This window comes from Podarcis gaigeae (assembly GCF_964106915.1).
Source record: "Podarcis gaigeae genome assembly, chromosome: 2".
NCBI classification, from domain to species: Eukaryota; Metazoa; Chordata; class Lepidosauria; order Squamata; family Lacertidae; genus Podarcis; species Podarcis gaigeae.
The window spans coordinates 44,608,256-44,631,473 of NC_139679.1; positions in this window are offsets into that span (position 1 = coordinate 44,608,256).

The window sequence follows — 23,218 nt, forward strand, 5'->3', positions numbered from 1 at the left end:
TAAATAGTGATTTGAAGGAAGCTGAAAGGAGAGGACATAAGGAAGAAATGCACGGAGAAAACAGCTGCTTCAACTGCATGGCTGCACCAAACCCCTCAGAAAACAGCATTTTTGGGCTGATGCCTTACTGGTGGAAAGCGGGCAGAGAAATATGGGATGTGTCTCCTTTGCCAGTACAGACAATTCCCCAGTTCCATAGTGGTTCACATTACTTGCGCCACAAATCCATCTAGCCTCAAATAAATGTTCTCTTGCAGGGGGAGGGGGAGTCTTAGAAGAGGCACCCTGAGCTCCACAGACTCATAAGATATAGTCCATCCATTTCTTCAAAGGTCTTTCCTTCAGCTCCAGTTTCATAGACTCCCATGGGCCAGACACAGCCCTCTCCTCTTCCCACTGCAGGGCACTTCCAGCAAAGCACCGAGACCCTCCCTGATTTCAAGGGAACTGCAAACTCTTCCGAGACTCTGACCTACATTCTTTCATTCCAAGGACATCTTTGGAAGGCACCAGTGCACTTAGCTTTCACATCTCACATTACTTAGCACCAGGCGCCATCTTTCCTCATATCTCCAACACCCTTCTTAATTACTCTTCATACCATCATTTCTCATGGAAATCCATTTCTCTCAAGGCAAATGTGAAGGTGAAAGGTTACAAAGTATTGAAACAAAACTCCCATCCTCAAGGGGAGGGGAAAGAAGGAATTCCCCATCAGGTCTGACCTTCCTCCCCACTGAGTTTAACAGCACACACACACAACCACAAGCACTTTTTCTCAAACCTAATTTTGAGATTTGGATTCGGCAAGTTAAAATTAGCTCAGTTTGTTAATAAGTCCTGTACCTAGATTGCTAAAGGACTATGGAAATTTGAGATCTTGAGGAAGAAAATATTCAGGCACCTCTTCCATTGATATATAAATATATAATACATTTGAATGGCATTTGTTGCCAGTTATTGGCCCCACGATATTTACAGATATGACCTTCCCATCCTTCCTTGGTGAAACGTTGCTTGGTGCTCAACATTACTGAAGTCCTGAAAGCAGGAATGGGACACATCTCCTTTGGATATGTCTCCAGGTAAGCAGCAATTCACACAGATCTACAGTCAAGGAGGTCCATGCTGCTGCCAGCTTCATCCTGGAGCTGTGGCAGCCACCTGTGAAGCCAGGATTGGAGCCAAGCAGCTGTCATTGCTTCTGGGTTATTGCTAAATAGATTCCTGCCAATGCTATGTACCCCATGCCCTTGTAACAAAGCTGCCTGGGTTCCCTGCATTGCACAGCAGCTGCCTCTGCTTGATTAAGGCTTCCAGTGGCATATGCTGATAGGGGTGGTGGTAACCAGGGAAAGATCAGGCCAAGGAAGGTATGGCCGTCAACCCAACACAACTGGACTTTTCTAGGACATTGCCTTTCATAGCTAGGTCTTCCCCACTCAATCTTGGCAGCCCGAGAGACCAGGCTAGTAGCTAAAGCCAAAGGGAGGCAGGAAAAGAACTAGAAGCCTATTATGGTCCTCCATCATCAGCAACAATGGTTTCATCACCAGTTATGAAAATGAACGGACCATTGTTACAGCTAAAAGAAACCCAACAGGGGGGGAAATGACAATAATGAAAGAAAGGAAACATTCTGAATAGAAAGCAAATAACTCAAATGTGAATAAACTGAAAATCAATTGGAGCACTGCTACCCAGCATAAATGTTTTAAAAGTACAATTTTGGGAATTCTGTTTCTTTTGTTGTTTAGAATTCAGATATTTTCATATGAGTGGAATATACCATTCAAACTGCATATTTATTTATTCCCTAGAGTTAATCTGGTAACCTCTAGATTAGATTACTGCAATGCGCTATATGTAGGGCTCCCTCTGAAGATGGTTCGGAAACCTCAACTGGTGCAGAATTCAGTGGCCAGCTTGCTGATTGGGACAAGACAGTGTGAGCATACTACAATGATCCTACTTAAATGGCTCAGGACCACCATACCTCACGAACTGCCTCTGCCCATATAAACCAACCTAGACCCTGTGATCATCATCTGAGGCTCTTGTTCATGTGCCTCCTCCATGAGAGGTCTGGAGGGTGGCAACACAAGAATGGGCCTTTTCTGTGGTGGCTCCCCATTTGTGGAATGCTCTCCCCAGTTGAGGATCGCCTGCCCGCAACTGCATTACATATATTTAGGTGCCAGGTGAAAATGTTTTTCTATAACCAGGCCTTTGACTGATTAACATTTTCTGTCCTTTTAAATGTGTTTGTGGGAGGGGGCTATTGGTTTCTGTTTTATTATGTATTTCGCTTTCTCATTTTGTATTTTTATGTTGTAAACTGCCCTGTGATCTTTCGATTAAAGGTGGTATTTAAATTTAATAATAAAAATAAAAATATTCCAGTTCCCCCAGAACTGTGCGGCTGGTCAGTTATGGAGGAGAAGCTGCTGGGTATTCTGGAAGAGACGTGAAGAAGGAGATATTGTAATTAATCTAAGAGAAGAGTCTTCAGGCTATGAGCATTACTAAACTACAAATATATATTGGCTTTGTATCAGTTGAATTATCAAGGCTTACCCCCTCCCCCAAAGAATCCTGGGAATGGTAGTCTGGTAAGGGAGTGTAGTGGAGCACTTTTTATTTTTATTTTTTAATTATTGTTTATTTAGATCTCTAGCCCCATCACAGAATACAGTTTCCTGACTTCCCTGGGGGAGATGGAATGACTATTAGAGCAGTCAGTCTTTCTGTTTTCCAGACTGTTTTTCTGCTTTTATGATTAATTTTAATTGATTTTATCCACCATATGCTTTTTGTAATTTTTATGCTTAGAAACTTTGGTGATTAAATGGTATTTTAAGAGCTGAAATAAAATTAAAAACAAACAATGAGTGGCACAAGAAACAAGAAGCAGTGCTGGCCAGGAGCAGCTAAGAATTCTCTGAGCTTAAGAGTCTCTTTTGGACACTTGATTCCACAAACAGCATTCCCTGTGCTGCTGTGTTCACAAAGGCATTGTAAGGAACCAATGGCAGGCTTACTGAACAGAAGAGAAGAGCATGAGCTGCTTTATTCTTAAGTGCCACCTCTCCTCAAAGTGGACTACAGTGGTACCTCGGGTTACAGACGCTTCAGGTTACAGATGCTTCAGGTTACAGACTCCGCTAACCCAGAAATATTACTTTGGGTTAAGAACTTTGCTTCAGGGTGAGAACAGAAATTGCCCAGTGGTGGCACGGCGGCAGCAGGAGGCCCCCACTAGCTAAAGTGGTGCTTCAGGTTAAGAACAGTTTCAGGTTAAGAACGGACCTCCAGAACGAATTAAGTTCTTAACCCGAGGTACCACTGTACTCAACTGAGTCTTCGTCTAGGGCAGTTTCAGGCATTCTGATTCCCTGGAGACATTCTAACCTGCTGTACATCATCATTCCCCTCAACATGACTCACCCAGGCTGCTGCATCCCAGGATACGCATGGCTGGTGCTCTTAGTTCTTGGTCTACTACCACGCATCGCATCAGGAGGCACAACAGGGCTGTAGCGTGGAGGAGCCTATCTCCTCATGTGCCTCTCTGTTATAACAAGTAGTAACAGGAATGTGTGTATGATATGTCACCATCACAGCCAGCATTTTCCCATCTCCCACAAGCTGCATCCAATGATCGAAGAACAACAGGAAAGCCCTGAATGCCATATCACACGGTAATTTTCGAAGCATTATCAGAGAGTCTGGTTAAGCCGGGGTGGGGAATGTGGCCCTCCCAACCCTTACTAGCCCCAGGCAGCATGGCCAAAAGTCAGGGCTGACAGGAGTTGTACTCCAGTGGCATCAAGAGGGCCACCATTTCCCCATCCTTGGATTCAACTACAGTCCTAGAGAAAGGTCTGTTCTTTCCGTATACAGTGGTACCTCTGGTTACGAACTTAATTTGTTCCGGAGATCCGTTCTCAACCCGAAACCGCTCGTAACATGAGGCGCGCTTTTGCTAATGTGGCCCTCCAGATGCCTTCCGCTGCTGCTGCGCTGCTGGCATGCGAATTCCACTTGCATTCTGGAGCAAAGGTCGCAACCAGGAGCATCTACTTCTGGGTTAACGGAGCTTGTAACCCGCAGCGTTCACAAGGGAGACGGTACATAACACGAGGTTCTACTGTAGCTGCCGTCTTCCTAGTGACACAGCTACAAAGTAGCCAGTTTGATTAGCGGGAAAGGATGCAAAAATGGGATAGATAACTAACCTCATTAGAGAATATAATTCAGGAAGGGACACAGGACACCTAGAAGGCTCATGTGTAACATGAATTTTGACAATAAGGCTGGGAATGAAAGGAAATGATAAGCCATTATAATCCAGGGATGGGGCCCTGCAGATGTTGTTAGGCTACAACTTCCATCGTCCCTAATAGTTGGCCATGTTGACTGGGGCTGATGGGAGCTGAAGTTCAACCACATCTGGAGGGCCACATGTCTCTCCCCCCATCCCTCTTGTGAACTAACACTTTTCATGGAGATCTGCTGAGGCTATGACAGCTGGTGAGGTGTGTTTTTTTTAGTCTTAAAAAAATAATAATCATTTCATAAAGGCTGAAGGAGAACTCAGGAACTCACAGCTGTTGTATCTAGAGGCACACCATTATGCATGGTGGCAAAAATAGTTTGGGAAGCTCAAGCTCATCAATTTCATTTTGAGATGATTTTGCTAACAGGTGGCTCTGCTGATGAAAAGAAGACCGGACACCACTCAAGGCAGCAGAATAAGCAACTGAGCCCTCCAACAACATCTATTAAGAGGCAGAAATACCAAGTTTAAAGGCCAAGTTTACACAAGCAGCTCTGCCATGGAATACATTGTTTGCAATGGCTGCAACTTGCTGATATGATGAACAGAGGCAGCCATGCGGAAGGCCCACTGCTCATACAGAACTCTATTTGCATTGAGTTTTAGCATGAAGAGGTTAGAGAACTTACGATAGTATGACATCATCTCATATAGATATGAGACTATACTATTGTATAAAGGAACAGTTGCCAGTATGACACCTGCAGGAGCAGTGGCACCCTTGAGATCTTCCCCTGATGTCAACAAAGCCTCTTGAGCCCCCTCACTCATTGTGATCTTGGTCGTGAGGGTGATTACCTTTTTTCTTCAAGAAGTACCAACATAAGAGCTGAAGGAAGAAGTGGGAAGAGTGATGCTCTTTCCTACTTCGTTTTTCACTTCCAAGGCCTTTTCAAGGCTGAGATAAATTCTGCTGGATCTTAGTTTTACACAGATACCTTAGGAAAGTAAAGTGGGTGCACACTTTCTTTCTGTGTCTTTGGGGTGGAGGTGGTTCTGGAGAAGAAGACCACAGTACTTGCTTACAAACCCCAAGGTGCCCAAGGGCCTAAAAATATAGAACTGCAGGTGAAATGGAGGATTGCTCAGGGAGAGAAAGGTAAGTTGCTTAGAAGTCCAGTTACTTACTTATTTATTTATTTCTTTAATAAAATTTATTACACTGCTTGATTTGTTTTTAACAAAACAAAAACATCAATGTGGTTTACAAGATAATGAATAATTGTTTGCAGAGGTGCAGCTATCTCTAGCCCAGACAAGAATGTAGGGGATGATACATTTTAAACACAAGCAAAGTGCAAAAATGGTAGCTACTAGTGGTATCTGGCTGTGCTAGAAAGGCAGGATAAAGGAGTGTGGAGGTTTTGTAATGATTCTAAAACTGCCAGCTATTTTCAGGATGCAACCACCCCAGCAAAATCTAATTGGGTTGTGAAAAATGTAGAAAATGGGATCAGGAAACAGGATGCTTTTATTTCAAAGAGAAAGTCTGCGTTCTCTGACACAAAAAAAGAGAATTGCGTGCGAGTACTTCAACTTAATGTGCTGCTGTTGATGGACAAGGACCCATAGCTCTGTGACAGAGCAATCGTTTGGCACACACAAGGCCCCAGTTTCAGCCTCAGCACCTTCAGCTGTGGTGGGGAGAAGCACCACAGGAACCAGGACTGGGGAAGCAGCCCCTTTCTGCCTGAGACCTCTGAAATCCAGAGCCAGTCAGATGTTGTTTTTATTGTGGGATTTTTTTTAAAGGCAGCAAACATCTTTTTAAAGACAACAACAACACATAAACAATAAAGCAATCACAAAAGCAACAAAACAGTGGCAATCAATAAAGTAGTACATCAAAGAAAGCAACTTAAAAAAACAAAACCTCACTGAAGGGGGACCAATGGCTCACTGCAACAAAATGTCTTTCAGACTATAGGTAAAGGTAAAGGGGCGTCTGACCGTTAGGTCCAGTCGTGACTGACTCTGGGGTTGTGGCGTTCATTTCGCTTTATTGGCCGAGGGAGCTGGCGTACAGCTTCCAGGTCATGTGGCCAGCATGACTAAGCTGCTTCTGGTGAACCAGAGCAGCGCATGGAAATGCCGTTTACCTTCCCGCTGGAGTGGTACCTATTTATCTACTTGCACTTTGACGTGCTTTCGAACTGATAGGTTGGCAGGAGCAGGGACTGAGCAACGGGAGCTCACCCCGTCGTGGGGATTCGAACAGCTGACCTTCTGACTGGCAAATCCTAGGCTCTGTGGTTTAACCCACAGCGCCACCTGCGTCCCCTTTCAAACTATAGTGCACCTCAAATTCATACAAGCGGAGAGGCCCACTTTACATCTGCATGTGTCTCCCAAACCAATTACCCCTGAGTGAACATAGCCCTTGGCAGAAAAAAGCAGTGAAGACCAACAAAAAAGCGCTGTGCAGACCCTGAGGAGCAAGGTGTTCCAACAAGTAGTTGCTAGGTAGACCAAGAGTCTGCCTCAGAATAAAGTGGATCCATATGGGTTGCTTGGCCTAGTGACTCATTCCTCAGTCTAGATAACTCTAAGTTCTTTGGCTGTTTGAAATGCTCTCCTGTTGAGGTGAACTTAACATGCACCTGTGGTGTTTGCATAATGCACAACTGGAAATAGATGCAAACCATCTGTTTTGCAGGATCAGACCATCTTAAATCTGAATCCACATTAACTCCAGGCTTCTGCCCCCATTGCTAGAAGCAACGGAGGGAATGAGCTGACCATAGCTCAGTGTCATCCTTTTGCAAAGACAGCAGGAGCCCAGCAGGCCCCTTACAAGTCCAGGAACCCTAAATCCCCACCAGTCCCTGCTATGACAACAGGAAGGCATGAAATCCATAGGTTTCAAAGAATCCTGAGCTTCAAAACCAAAGGTGTTGTTTTTGACCTTTAAAGGCCCTTCAAGACCTGGCATCCTCACACCTCTCAGGGTTCCACTCTCAGAGATTTTGATGGTGGCAGGAAGACTCTGGACCTTTCCCCAAATAGCTCCAAGGCTCTGGAAAGAATTGCAAGTGGAGCTGAGTCAGTATGCCTCCCTGTTAAGCTATACAGAGAGCTTTCTAAATCTTATTTATTCAAGCAAGCTTGGGGGAATTGAACAGGTGAAAATGATCTAATACTGCTATCTGTGAGAAGGAAAGGAATTTGTGCTGCTAATGTTTTATGGTTGCTGTTGCTTTTGTTATGCTGTGTACTATTTATATCATCAGCTATTTTATGTTTTTGTAAGCCGCCTTTGGCATTTATGGGCGAGCTTTTAATATATATAGGTATATATTTTTAATCACCCTGATACCATACAGGTATTAAGAGAAATGAGGAGTCTTGCACACGCATCTAACATGTCATTCAAACACGTCACTCCCTTTGGCACAGAGAAGCCCAATCTTCTCAAACTCTGGCTGTTCTTGAGCTGCACTGATGTTCTTAGCAAAATAGCATCTGTGTGTTCACCTGCTCTGGCATGTAAACAGATGGGTTCTGTTCTGAGTAGGCATGGGTGTGCAACTGTTTGTGCATGTGGATGTGACAATGCATATGTGCGCCCTCATTTTTTGTATAACTGTGTGCTGCTCTTGAGCATCTGTGTGCAGAAACATGTGCATCTATGGATTTGCCTGTTTCAAAGACTGTGTGCACGCCTGCCTTTGTGATGGGGTTTGTATTTGCATATTCGTAAGCTTGTATATGCAACCTTGTGCACATGGCGAGCTTCTTTGCCTGGCAGCCTCCTCTGTGTATATATGTACAAGGGAGCAGAGTTTGTTTCCATGTGCAGGAACAGAATGTGTGTCACGCCCTCAACCATCACACAAGAATGCATGGCTGTCGATGGCAGAGGCTCCCCTAGGAAATAGGAATTGGATTCTAATGATGTCAACACAGTATGAATAACACGAGACACAGGGAGGCAGGGGGAAAAAGGGATGTGATACCCTGATGTGTCCCTCCCACCCCCACCCTGGCACCGTGACGACCGTTGCTAGGAAGCAGAGAAAATTTAATTTTGCAACATTAATCTGCCGTCTTGAAAGAACCTCCTTCTGGATCGGGAAGGAGAGAAGACAAAGGGGGACAGTCATAGTGACAGCTAGGACACTGGGTCTGCAGTGATTCCTTCCAGTGCTATAAATGTGGGGCTTCTGAGACTGCCTGGGTTCAAAACAAAACATTAACAGCTCACTCTTCTGGAGGAGTGTTGGGTTTTGTAGACTTAGAGGAGACGGTTGGGAAGTCTAGATTTCCCATCTCTAAGGAGAGAGAGAGAGAGGTCTAATGGTTAACACTAGGGGATTTGAATGCCAAGGGTCCTGGAATCTAACCATGGAAGGAGAGTCGGGTTTGTGTGGATAACCCATAGTAGACCCAGACATACTCCTCTGGTGCTCTCTTACCATCTTTTGAAAGACAGACTAGTCATAGCTCAGTGGTAGAACACAGACCTTGCATGTAGAACGTTCCAGGTTCAATCCTGGCATCTCCAGGTAGAGCTAGGAAAGACCCCGTCTGAAACCATTTAGAGCCACTGCTGATTTGCATAGGCAATACTGAGCTAGTTGGACCATTGAACTTGCCTGGTACAATAAGGCAGCTCCCTATTTTCCAAGACTGGGTCTGCCACAGTCTGAAGGGCATTCATCACAAACCATGAAAAGTTCCTGTAGGGTCTGGGTTTAATTCCAACCACATGAGTCATTAAATCCTTCTATCTCCCAGTCAAGTGCTTTTAAGAGCACAGGATTCATAACTACATAAATACCCAGTGTGATCTGTGTTGACTGCAGGTCAAAATCAAAGATTTGCGCACTCAGGAAAGCTGAAGTCTGCAGGCTTGCTATAAGCAAAATACTTTATGCAAATTAAACAGCTTTAGAACATTTGATTTACACAACTTTGGTTTCCAGCATACAGTTGTCGTTGGATCAAGACGCTAATTTTTTCAGCAGCAGCACTTGGTTCCAAGAAGAAGACGGGAGGGGAAGTTTGCACACATTTCAGACAGGTTTGGCACCACTCGGATTCAAAATGCACAGTAAAGAAAACTCATTCATAGCTCCATAGTTTGCTGTCTCTCCTCCAAAAAGGCAGAGGCATCCACATGGAGCACCCGACTCATAGACTGTGGTATGGAATCTGCATTGAGAAGGGGAAGGGGATGCATCACTCCTCCATCACCTGCAAGCATGTATACTCTATAGCTCAGCCACCCCAGGCAATTCTTTGGGGAAGGGCTGCTTTATATGCAAAACAACCCAGGTATCTTCAGGTGGGAGAGATTCTTGCCTGAAACCCTGGAAAACAGCAGACAATCAGTGCAGACAATGCTGAGCTGGAACCTGCTCTAAGGCACTAGATTCAGGTAGGTAGCCGTGTTGGCCTGATGCAGTCATTTGCTCTAAGGCAGTTTCCTGTTGTCCTCCTAAATCCCTTCAACTGCCCCTTACAGATGTAATGTATTTTGTGAGTGACTGGCACTCTGAATCACAGCACTAGCCACCCATAAGCCACATGTTGAAGGTGCCAATCAGCACAAGTGACAAAGCTCCCATCTACCAAAAGGCCTACACATTAGTAAGCACCCAAGCCTGCGGCAGTATTGCTTTTAAGGAAGGCCCAGCTAGAGGCTGAAAGCCTTCTCAGGAAAGTCAGCTGGCTGCCGCACATCCACACCATACAAGTAAAGCAAGTAAACCCTGAGGTTTTCAGAAATATGGGAAGGGGAACCCATGCTTTCAAAATCATGACCAAGGGGGCAAAAAACAGCATGGGATATTCAGCATCAACTGGAAAACAAAAAGAGAAAAATTGCGCTTATAGTGGGCGGGGGGAAGGCAGTGAAATGTCCTGCTGAAGCTCCTCACATTTTATAGTATTATGGAGGAAAGTATGGTTGTCTGGAAACTTGAGCAGGAGCCATCCTGCTGGGAGGTGAGGAGACACTTCAACAATTTATTTCAGGTCACCCTTGTTGTACCTAGAAGGCTTAGGGGAATGCCTTATTTCCACTCTGCGCTCTGTTGCTGCCTGCCTGGGGGTCTTTTTTTCTCTTTGCCTCAATTTCCTCATAGAAGAGTGCCCCTTCCCTTCTGTACTCTTGTTTGTCTGGCTTCTACTTCAGTGGGTGCTTTGAAACTCATTCACACCTGTCTCTGAAAAGCTCTGGAGGAAGCCAGGGAGACAGTCAATTCTTCCACTTTAGCTATTTAAAAAAAATTCCCTGGTAGAAAGAGGAAGTTCTGTCCCCTGCCGCCTGCTGGTGAAAGGCAAACAGCTGGTGTCAGTGGCACAATGGACCATTCACTGAGACGGCCTCAGCTTCTCAATTCTGAGCCATTGTTCCCTGCCCATTCCTTTCCTGTCCCTGACCTTCCTGCTTTGTTTGAGCCAAGGCAAGGGTCTGCCCCCACCTTGGCCCCAGAAAAGGAAGAATATGTGCATTTCCACAACCAAACAGGAGCCAGCAAAGGCAGGTGCACCCTTAGGTGTCAGCCAGAGTATTTGGATCCCTGTACACCTGAGCATGCTGCTCAGCCATGGCTAAGGTACAAACACTTGCTTGTTATTTGAGGGTTGCAAAGATTAATTTATTAGACAAGGCACACTACTGTGTTTCCATGGACTTAAAGGACCAGTCTGTTGTGGTTGGGCTCCAGGTGCTGATTCATTATTAGAGTGAAGCCGGAGGTTTTTCCCTTTGTTTTTGTAGTGTTGCATATGTCAAGACAGACTGTGTGCTAAGCACTGCCATAACAGTAATCATGAACCCCACAGAAAGCTAAATAAAGTGTGCAGAGAGTCCTGTAGGATCATTGCACCTAGATGTAGTGTAGGGATCTCCCATATAGCACGTGTAAACATTATGTCATGTATCTGAGTGCTTACCGTATGAAGGGCTGGCAAACAGAAAGAGGGTCCTGTTGTGGACTGAGTTTTATCGATTAATTTATTTATAGGCCACTTTGGGGGAGGACCCCTGCCAAGGCATAATATAGGAAAACAGACCATGTTATATAAACCTAGACTCATAAAAGCACCCACTGTTGCTTACAGGTGGTTTATGCTTTTAGGGTTAGGGCCAAGTTCCAGGAACCAGTATGATACTGGACTGCTGGAGGTCAGAACTTATAAGGCCCCTTCTAGAGGAGAAAGGCAACATAAAATTATCGAGGCCAAGAATGAACTGAGTTCAGCAAGCATGATGGGCACAGAGATAGAATACATTCTTTGCATGCAAATGACGCAAAGACTACATCCTGCACCAGACCTGGACTGCTTTTGCCTGGCTCGAATGTGCCCTTGATCTGTGTGCTGATTGCCTGGATGGAAAATAGAGAGACTGTGATCACAGGCCCACCATCCAGGTAAAGCACATGGTGTCCTGTCCCATACACTCCTCCACCCAAAAATAAAAAAAATCCTGGGGACAGAAGTTTGTCAAATGAGCTGACAGTTCTGTAGCTCTGTAAGGGAGTAAACTACCATTCTCATATTTGGGGGAAGCCATGTGCTTTAAATGGACAGTGTGGGTGTGTGCAGACACCTATGGCCTTTCTATGGCTGAAAAGTAGCCTACCATAGGAAGCTGAAAAGCACATTCATTGCTCTGCCCACTTTTGCCTCTGCCTCCCCCCACGACTGGATGTAGCCCCTGCAAGGTTGCCCAGAAGGGAATGCAGCTCTTGGGTTGAAAAAAGGTTTCCTTGCCCCTCTTAGATATTCCTCACCTCCCAAGACTCTTACATTCTATGGACCACATGGTCTGAGAACCACTGCAGCTCCCTATCCTATTTCGCTGTTCTTAGCAGCTGTTCTCCCCCTTGTATATTTGTGCATTTGTGTTTCCTTGCATCTGGTTAACACACTGCACATTAGTCTTTGTTCAGCTTTTATTTTGCCATTTTCAGCTCAGTTCTCCGCTTCATCAAGATCATCTGCGCAAGTCCACCCACACATTTGCAGTCTTTCCCAGTTTATTTATCTGCCACTGGTTTTAAGATGCTCAAGATGAACAATTCAGATGGGATGTTTCGCCACCGCTAGGCTTCCATTTTGTCAAGAAAAGAACATACCCAATCCCCAGCAGAGTCAATGGCCCTCACATTCTTTTGGCTTTCCAATCAGCCTTGTAACTAGAATAGAATGAGGGCTGAGAAGATAACTTCCTAGAAGTCCTGGGTGTGGTGTCCCTTCCACCCCCATCAGGACCTTGTAAGAGCAGAGTGGAAGACATCTCTGTAGAATCTCAACCAGATACAGATTGGTCAACCACCCTAGAAGGGGCATGCATGCATCATCATGGCTCAGGTTTACTGTTTCTTGCACATCATTGGCTATATAAGGCAGCATAAGGAAGAACTTGCCCACACTTGGATCTCTTTGGCCTGGCTTCAAGTGGATTGTCACAAGCCTTGTGGAGATATATTGGTGGGAGTGGTCTGACAGGAAGGAGTGGGGGGGGGAATGGGGACCTGCAGGAATTGGACCCCAGCGGGGTGCGGGATGATGATTCAGACCCCAGAGAGAGACCAAATGGACTGCCATTCATTCATGCATTTTATTTGTATGCCACTTTTCCACACACAAAAATCATGTTCAAAGCAGCTTAGAACAAAGAAACAAGGCTGCATTTCAAGCAAACACTACAAAAAACAATTTCATAATAACATAGCAAAAGAAAAATATAGTAACATTTTTTTAAAAAACACCACATTTCAATGCCTGCAGATAGATCAGACAGCAAGCCAGCCTCATCAACTCCACCTCCAGTGCCAAGAATGTGAAGATGATTGTGCTGATGCAAAGAGACTCAGCAAACCCAGCCTATTCAAAGCAGTGCCCACTTGCTTGCCAACCAGGTGAATGACTGTGCCCACCCTGCTCTTCAAAAGGAAAGCCTTGGGGGCATGTCAAGTGTTGGGACTATGTCTTAGCTTATGGTTTGCCATGTATCTTAACTTGACCGATGTGCTGTGCAACCTCTGTACCACAGTGTTCTATGCATGAAAACCTTTGGCAAACACTGCATTGAGAGTCCAAGTACTGTGTCTACTAGTGAGAGCCAGGACAGGGGTGGTTTTTACCCACATGGAGCACTGCATTCAGTACTGGGGAACCTTAGGGAAAGGATTCTAGACTGCTTGATCCAATGAGCTGGTCGTGCTCAATCATTTCCCTGAAAGCCATGGTTCTTTCCTGCACGCTGGCTTTTTTTGCCACATCTCCCTTCTGCGAAGTAGGAAAAAACAGCCCATAACACCCCTCCCCACTGATAGACCAAGACCTTCATTCAAGCTAGGACTGATGGGCATGACCTCTCTAAACAGACTCAGAGGAACCAGGATCACACCTGCTAGTAGATCAGAGGTGCAAGTCCAACTAAAATGTAGCCTGAAATGTAAAAGTCAAACCTGACTTGTCTTTCGTAAAAGAAAATGATGGGATGAAAACAGGAACCAGAAAAACTGTAAGCAAAATACCAGCCACCTCCAGTGTTTCACTCATTCAAATGAACTTTTTCTGTAAAAAGATGGAATATGCTTTTCTTCAGAAACAGAGCAGCTGGGTATGTATGTATGTGATTAGGAACATAGGAAGCCGCCTTATAGCAAGTGAGACTGTCTATCCAACTATCCTAGGATTGTCTGCTCTGACTGGCAGTGGTCCTCCAGAGTCTCAGAGCTTGCTTCCTACTGCTTTTTCCTTTTTCTTTTGGAAGGTGGGAGTTTCTCACCAACCACTTACAGATACAGGTTCCCTGCCACCTGAAGCACCAATATCCCTGGCACAATACTCAAACGGAGACACCTATCTTACTCCCTGCAGCACAGTGCCCCCTAGTGCCCCCCTTCTGTTCTGCAACATCATCAAAGGCACGCCACAAATTGGGCTTTGAAATAAGAAAGCACCAAAAAGGAATGAGGGTAGAGGGAAAGAGGCTGAGAGATATATTGTGCTCCAAGCGCAATTGAGGAAAATGCAAGAATGCAAGCTGACATTTTGAAGCACATAACAGACGGTGTCAGTATTGCCTCCTCCTCCAACTTCTCGTTTTTCTCTTCCTCCACCCTTACAGGTTTCAACAATTTCCCTTTCTCTGTAATGCTGATCAACCAGGCGACCAGCACAAGCTGAACACCAGTATAATTTGGGTGTGTGTGTTCAAATTCAAATCAGATGTGCATTTGATCCTTGTGACAGTGGCCTACGAGGTTTGTATTTTGCATTTTTCAAATGTATACAGGAAAGTGGCTAGAAAATAACTCAGGGGACTAGTGAATGAGAGACCATGAAGTCCAGAGAAGTTTCCAGAGAGACCTACAAAATGGATTTCACACTTCTAACAGGCCCTTCTGACATTTCAGAGGTGCCTCCCTCAGCTACTTCTGTTTTAAACAACAACACACGGTAAAAACATGTAGGATTTTCCCTAGCACACACTGTAGTGGCACATGTATACCTTGCTGTGCCAAATATCTATATACTAATAATACCAATTCAAGTATTTTATGCTTATGTAGCCAAAACATAATAATGCTGCAGATTTGGGGTAACATCAAGGTATGCACAAGTTAAAAGAAACCTGAAGGGAAAATCCTAGGAAGGTGAACCCCTAAACAGCCTCATAATGACTTGCTGACATGCAATTTTGGGAGACTGGGAGAGAGAGAAAAAGCCCTGAGAACTGGGTAAGAGGAGGAATAGAAGGGAATGTCTGCAATAGAAACACAGGTGTGTGTGTGTGTGTGTGTGAGTGTGTGGATGTGTGACAGAAAGAACTATATTGTTGTCTGGATAGGTCAGTTCCTGATTCACACTGACAAGCTATTTTTCAGTGTCCCCTGGGATGGAAGAGAAAGCTACCCAAAGGCATCAATGGAGAAATCAAATAATTTAATGTAACAGGGACCAGACCTTCTACTCCATCTCTCCCCCTCCAAAGAAAAAAAGAAACGAAAAGGATAAGAAGCACCAAATGGAGAGAAAAGACCCAAACGTCCCAATGTGCATGTTCATTGGGCATGGAGTACTGAGTTGTGGGGAGAGAGAAGTAAGGGGAGGGGAAGCCGAATGACTAGAACCTGAACAAAACCATTCCACACTGAAACATTTTGTTTATTATTATTATTATTTATTAAGAAACTATAGCCCAGTTTTCAATCAAAAAGATTCTCCAAGTGGGGCATCAATTATAAAATTAATGATATGAATAAAACCCTAAAACTACCCAAGGACAGGAGCTGGCACTAAAACAAAAACAAAACAAGAACATTTTGCTGTAGCCTCCCCCAATCTAAATCTAGATTTGAATCCTGACGCATCTTAATTTGACTAAGAAGAGGCCACCTACGGCGTTCTCTGCAATACAGCGCCCCCTGCCCTAGAGGTGTGGCACAACAGTTTCCTAGGGGGTAGCCAAGCCTTCCCCTGCTCTCCTCCTGTGCCAGACAAGACCAACAATGACTGAAAGAGGAGAGTGCCCCCTATTGAGCTTCTGTGCCCTGCATGGAGTCATCCCCATGCCCCTCTCTCCATTTCTATTTATACCAGCACCTGGGGAGGTTTCTAATCGGCTAGAAATCTGGTCTGCCTTCATTGTAATAACTTTAAACCAGGTTGCTTTTCTGTACCAATTACAGGTTAGTAAGGCTGGTTGCCACAGCAACAGCAGCTGTGAGCCCCCCCAAGGCGCCGCTCGATACCTTGATTCCTTTATAAAAGGGGAAAAAAGACAAAAAGGTGGGAAATATATATATAACCCTCTGCCTAGACTTAAAGGGCCAGAGGCAGCTAAGGCCTTGCTACTGTGGTAACCAAGATTGTGCAAGTGTGAAGCTAAAGAGGCTTACTTCTGGACTGGTTCGGACCGACCTACACACACACACACACACACACACACACACACCTTTTGCTCTCTAGAAGAGCACCAGAGAGTAAGAGTCTGAGGCTGCAACAAAAGGGAGGCAAGGAATAACAGAGCTTGTTTGCCAACACCTAATATTCCATTGCTACTAGGGTTGCCAGCTTTTCAGCTGACTTCTGCAACTATGACTTTAACAGCAGCTTAACTTGCAGACAGTAACGAGTGAAAACATTTATCCTCGTGCCATGAAACAAACTTTTGCTTGCTTATTTATCTGCATCAAGTTGCTCTTAATGCACATATCAGGCAAGGATACTTTTTGTTAACCTCTGGTCACTTGGCAACTCTACTGCCTACTCTACATCCTCGTCAAACCCTCAAGCCACTCACTCCCGTTGGTGTTCCCTGAATCCTGCTGCCTCCCCAACAGCCTGGACCATCCACCTGTCTAGAAGGCAGGCAAGCTGTTCCTTGATTGCTCCTCCTCAGGACTAGGGAACCCTTTTCAGCTTGAGGGTTGCATTTCCTTGTGAGAAACCTTCCAATGGCCACATGGGAGTGGGAGGAGGGAAACATGGCCTGAACATGGGATGTGACTCTTACCTTATAGGCTATATATTCCAGTCAGACAAAAACCAGCAACTGCATGCGCGCCCACCTTTTCCACCAGCCAAGCAAGAGGCATTCTCACAGTTCAAAGATTCGTTCCAGCCAGGCAAAAGCACTTGAGGGCCTGCAGTAGGGCCTGGGAGAGGTGTGGCTAGGAGAGAAGAGGCGTGGCCTAAGGAAAGTCTGAATGGGCAAGTAGAGAGTACCTGGTCATCCAGGAAGGAAGAAGCAAAGGAAGGTGCTTCATGGTTTGGAAAGAGTCATGCTCCCTGTTTATTATTTCTCCAGTTCCCACCCACCACTTCCTGAGGTGTGAGCTACTGTAAAGGGACAGTGCCTGCTTCCTTTCTCTCCTCAGCGCCTCTTGCCCCTAATGTGGGTGTAGCAGGCACAGCTGACCAGACTGGGCTGCCAGCGCAAAACCTGCTTCAATGAATGCCACACATGGCAGCTGCCTGACACTGGCATTTGCTCAGTGGATAGGGAGGGATTACAGCAGCCCAGCATTAGTTTCCCTAGCAGATGGCATTTATAAAAGCTATGAACTAAGAGAGTGTGTGTGTGTGTGTGTGTGTGTGTGTGTGTGTGTGTGTGAAGGATAAAGCCCAAGGGCTATGATTGCAAGAAGAAGAATTTGCAAGAGCTGTGCGGGACTGTAACAGTACAGAACCAAAGATGTGCTGGTAAAACTAGGTGTGGAGGATGGGGAAAGTGTTGAAATTAAGGGGCACTGAAGAGGATCTGTTTCCTCTTTGTCCTACAACTAATTTCACAGCGAATAATCTCCTGCTATCTGGTGCCTGCCATCAAGGGGCTGGAGGTGGGGATCTGTTTCTGCCTAAAGCCAACTTGTTCCTTAGCTAGTACTTCTTATGGCACTTGGGGTGTCAAGAACAAGCAGGGGAAGTCTCTGGGCGGATTAATTAATCTGGAGTAAAGAGTGTAATCCTGTCTGTGTGTCCCTGTGAGCTTTTTAGGGAAGTTCAAGGAGTCAAAGGGGTCTTGGTGGTATGCTTTATTTTCTGGATGTATTTGCAGGCTGCCTCACAGAACAGCTGCCACAGAAGAACAGATGCATTAGACATCAGAGTGGAATACCTTATTTTAGATCTAGATAATAACATAAGGATGCCAATAAACAAATATAAACAACTCAGAATCATAAAGCCAGATGCACAGGAAAACTATCTGGGAAAGGGAGCATGGAAAACAAGAAGTGGCCCATTTGTAAGACTATACCATAGAGGCCAAGAATTCATAAGGGAGTTCAATAATCATTGGACCCCCATCAAGTTGGCCCTGTCCCTTGTCTCTGCCAGCCAAATTGATCTTAGAGACAGGCATACCAGCAGGACCTCAGAAGCTGATCTTAAAGTAGGATTATTCAGAGTCAATATTGGATTGGGTCTGGAAACACACTGGTGCAAAATTGTGTCACATGTTCTGACTTGCCAGCCCCCAGGAACATCCAGGACTTCAGCAAAAAAAGGGGGGGATCTACATTCACAACCATATATTATGATTGAATGGAGCTTTGCATTTCCAGTAATGAGAATGTAAAACCTCATTTGGGTAGGTGTACATTTGCTTGAAAGAGAGGTTCTGCTCTGCTTTCTGCCTCTCATTAACAACATACACACATGTGCAGAATAGCGTGAGAGGGTCTCAAAGGTGCTTCTTATGTAATGTGTGAAAGCACCTAGGTAATTCATTGACTACCTGAGGATGGAACATCAGAGGACTAGGGATTTGGATTTGGAGGTAAGATCAACTGAAGGAGATTAGCGGCCCAAGGCTAGGAGAGTAGAGGTGAATGGCAGTGACCAGTGGCCATTGGCAGCTATGTACGATAGATCCCTGATGGCAGAAAGGCTTCTAAGGATTCACACTGATAGAGGGATAACTGGCAAACTGAACTGGAGAAAATGCTTGAGCTAGCAAGAAGCCCACTTGCTATAACTGCACACAATTAATTGGACTTGGATGATGTAGCTATCTATGGCACATGGTGCAGCAAATGCAGTTCCTGGTAATGACGCATGGAGGGAAATCGGAAGAATGTATTCTTGACAAGCTCATGTTGCTTAGGCAGTTCTAGAACAAGCAGGTTTTTCTGAAAGTGTCTGTCCCACGTTTCTTTGATGTCAGGAGTGCAGGGCTAGGGTGTGCTTCTGTGACTGATTCATAGCATCCAATCCTTGCATAGGCAGCACACACACACACACACACACACACACTGATTTCCTAGTCATCTGCATTGCACAGTTTCAGAATCATGCAGCCCTGTAATGGGGAAAGGAGACACACTCTCTCTGCATAACAAGGTATCTTCTTCTTTTTTTCAGACACTGGCTCTTCTGCTCCTTCCTGTTTTGCACCAGAATATAAAAGTGGGCACTTTAGAACCTGTCAAACTATGAAATGAGAGGTGGCAGCAGAACTGAAATCTGCCTGGATAGTGTGATAGCTACTTTTTTGTGTCAAAGAAGTTTCCCTAGTTCCAAGAGAAAGGACTGGTCTAACCATCTCTCCCATCTATTTTCTTGCTGGAAGGGATGCAAAAAGTGACCTACAAGGTGTGCACAATCCAAGCTGGTGGGATCGAACAAAGGAACAGAGTATGTCTGAGCACGTAAGTCCAAGAATTTGTTTCCTGTGCTGGAACTGAGCCTCACACAATTCTTTCACATAGGCTTGTGTTTGCATTCCCGTTTCCAGTGCACTCATGGCGTTTCCAGTGCTGAGTTCTTAATGTTAATCGTATGCATTTTCCAAAATGCATATATATGCTGTACTTTGTTATAGGATACTACTGTTTGGTGTCTTGTTTCTCAAACCAGCTTTACACTGATTGGAGTCCTTAAGGCATTCCTACTTCATCCCTAGCCAAGGTGTGAACACCTTTGCATAGGGTAAAGACATCTCTACCCCTTCATGTCCCCTGGTGTGTACCCAAACAGAAAATAATTGAAGCCATGGTGATGTGAACAGCTGGGGGGGGGGGAGAGACGTAAAACACATGGGGGGGACAACTTCATGGTGCTCTAAAGCAATAAACACACCCTCAGAAAGCCTTTGTGCTTCCCCTACCCCTGCAAGCCTTTTGGCTTCAGCAGCTTGCTTTTGTTTTTGATTTGTTTGTTTTGGTTGGTGGGGTGCATTCTCAGTGTGGCATTACTATTGTTCAATAAGTGAGAGTCAGAAACTCTTGCTGATCTACTGCAAGCCACCCTGAAATCTACCAGTAGATCCCCCCTGGATTAGAGTAGGCAGTGTTTGGAATCAAAACCAGATTTACAGTATCTTATTCCTAACTCATTACTCTGAATGGGAAATTGACTACTCTCTGGGGCAGAGTGTGCAGATAGTGGACTCCCCCAACCCATCTGTCCCAGAAGGCTCCCTCTGTTTTCTGGACTTCAGCCTTTTCAATATTTCAAGCCTTCTATCATTCGGGGGAACTTTTCACACTGCTGCCTACCCCAGAACCTTTGGATATCACAGAGAATTCTAGGGTGTGTTCTAATCTAAGATGTACCCTCAGCTGGGAGTGAGCAAATCTTCCCATTTAGGTCTCTCCTTTTCTAATTATTCCAATCATAGTTCACCATATGTCTACAACTTAAAAAAAAAGTCACCCCTAAATTCCCCAGCATTTTTTGGAGTGCATTGCTCCTAATGTAACCTTTTAGCATGCAATTTCCCCTAATATAATGCATTTGTATGTGTGATTTTCATTAATACATGAATTTGTAGACACACTCCCCCAATATACCTGTCACTGGCCATTCTTACTGAGCTTCTTTCTTGGTCTGCGTGTGAACCAAATGCTGCCTTTCAAGGAATTTTGTCTGTCATTACTGGACTTTCTCATTGCGGAACCACCAATAAGCTGCCCAGAAACTCACAGGTCCCCAAAACACATTTTGAAAAGTTAAAGCCATCAGACTAACGGATACATGCTGGGCTGACAATATCACACCTGAAGTTGCAAAGCACAACCCCCTTTAATTTTTAGCCTTCTGCAAAGATCTTTACTACTTACTCACCTGGGTGGGGTAAAGCGAGGGCAAATAGGAAGGTTTGAAACTGACAATTGTGAGCTGGATGGAGAGATCTCCAAAGTAAAATTCCTTAGCTCTCCTTGAGCTTAGCGGTTTTGTCTATAGAATTATTTGTGAATTGTTTCTATATGAGTGGTCAGGTTTCAGATGGGTGACATATGCACTGCAAAAATAAAAATATACATTCACAACAAAAATGGCTCCTGATCACCATTCAGTCCAGGAGGGGAGCAGAGAAGAAAGGAAAATAATTTGTCAACAACATTGTTGGTGTCCTGTGAATCTGTCCCGGTCCTTGAACAATCCAATCCTTGCCTCTATAGGCAGTGGCAATGTGTCCTCAAATTCCCTCTGTGCAGACACACTGCTCTGCTCGCTAACGCCTTGCTAGCTAAACCACACTGGAGTGGCATTTGTCTCGAGCCAGACAACTTCTGCATCATCTTGTCCCCTCTAGTCTTCCAATTTCCCTCCTGCCACCCTTGATTTCATACTGTGAGCTTTGTGGTGCAGGACCATGTCTTGCCATTTCACCTAGTCGTGAGGCAAATGTTTAGGCAGAGCAGTGACTTGGTTCAGTCCAGAAAATGAAAAAATTGCCAACATTGCCCCACTGCAGAACTGAACAAATCATTTTGCAAAGGAAGGAATGAAATAAGTAAACGAACATATAGGCAGAGTAGGTTGTTCCTTCTGTTTAAGTATTGTACTTAAATCCTTCCTGCTCTCCAACAAAGTGACTGATGGAATAAGAAGCACTGGCTAGGGCTGTGGGATTTGGAGTCCAATAGCATGTGGCAGGTTCCCCACGCCTACATAAACCATCCTCTTCTCACACACCTGTTTGACATAATACTTCAAAACAAAGTTCTAGGTGTGGGATCTCTTTAACACATTCTGCAGTGAAGACTGATGCAGATAACTCAGTTGGCTTCCCTGCAATTTCCCCATCTTCCTTTAATATTCCTCTTACACCTTTATCTTTCAAGGATTCTATTGCCTCTAGCTGGTTTCCTGGTCATCGTGCATTTAAATACATGTTTATTATTAGTTTAATTTGTTTAGTGATTTTCTTCCCTGATTTATTCTTGGCTTGCCTTGTCTTATCATAAATGATGTGCCAGGGCTTGGCTCTTTCATTTCCCCCCTCTTCAGACAAGACTTTTCTTTAATGGATATCTGGTTGCCTTTTACGGCCTCAGTGACTTTGTTCTTTAACCATACTGGCATCCATTTGGACTTCAAGAAATGCTGATTAGGACAAATAATGATGGCATCTAACTGTCCTGGCTGCATATATATGGAGTATATGGGGGGTAACATATGTCTTCCCTCCCACCCCAAATATAGCAAATACGGTAGCTCACATTAAAGACTAAGGCATTGTGGTAAAGCAACAACCCTTGGAGGGCGACAGATTCATCCCTGCTCTGAGAGTAGGTACAATTCACAGATCACAACTCCCTGTAAGTTTGGGTTCCCTTGCTTTCTATTCTTGTTCCTTACCAGCATCCTCCATACCCAAAAGCAGAAGGCTCTGTAACATGATAATGCCACATATATCTGCATTGCTGGGGATTTTCCAGAGCTGCTTTCTTTTGCTCTGTGCTGAGACCTGTGACAGTTTGATGGGATCTTCTTGATGCTTGAGAGCACATTGGAGCACATTGTCAGGAACCATTCGGGTTGAGTTATTAGCCCTTTTTTGGTCAACATAAACAGGAAAAGTCACAAAAGGGTGAGCCCTCTGCCTGCTGTTGCATTGAACAAACATGTGCAATGGTGATTCTAACCCACATTAGTGACTGTGACAGCAGGGCAAGAAGGTGCCAGTTATTCTGGTTTAATTAATCTGAAGAGTGCTGTGCATTGATAAGCATGACCCAGATCCCCACCTTTTTACCCAATGGTGCCATCAGGGCAGGAAGGACTTGGGGGCAGGAGTCTAGGGCCAAGTTCAGCAGAATGAGGAGGGGGAATGCTGTGTGTGTGTGTGTGTGTGTGTGTGTGTGTGTGACACCCAAATGTAGAAATGCTGGATGACCACATTTTGAAATAAGTCCATTAAATCCAGGGTCTAAAATTATCTAACTATGTCACTCTTTCCCCTGCTACATACAGCATCTTCATACTATATGGGGAGCCCCAGAGTGACTGAGCGAGTCTGTCTTGTCTTATGATTCTGCATATATGTGTGTGTGTCGGGTGTGGGGTGTGTGTGAGAGAGAGGGGAAAGGATTGGCTGCCTGCCACCCTTGCTGATAGATGGGGTGAGGGCCAGGTACAGCAGCTGCATGCTTGAACAGCTATGGGAGGTTTTCTCAC